Source organism: Penaeus chinensis, chromosome 37 (genome assembly GCF_019202785.1).
Source record: "Penaeus chinensis breed Huanghai No. 1 chromosome 37, ASM1920278v2, whole genome shotgun sequence".
NCBI lineage: Eukaryota > Metazoa > Arthropoda > Malacostraca > Decapoda > Penaeidae > Penaeus > Penaeus chinensis.
In genome coordinates, this window is record NC_061855.1 from 23,134,570 (window position 1) to 23,134,810 (window position 241).

The window sequence follows — 241 nt, forward strand, 5'->3', positions numbered from 1 at the left end:
ACCATTATAATTGCCAGAGCTAATGTCGTAGCTGCAACTCCGAAATGAAGGCAGTCTGGCACGTATGAAATTCTGGGATAGGAGACTGTTTGTGCTTTTGGTCTCTCTGTAATATAACTGAAATCGTCACTTACTTTCCGCGAGATATATCGTAGCAAGGTGCGCAGCGTTGGTCAAAACAGATGGTCAATTTCACGCTTTAGTCAGAATGAGATTTGCTAACATTTGAGGCTTAGTTCTG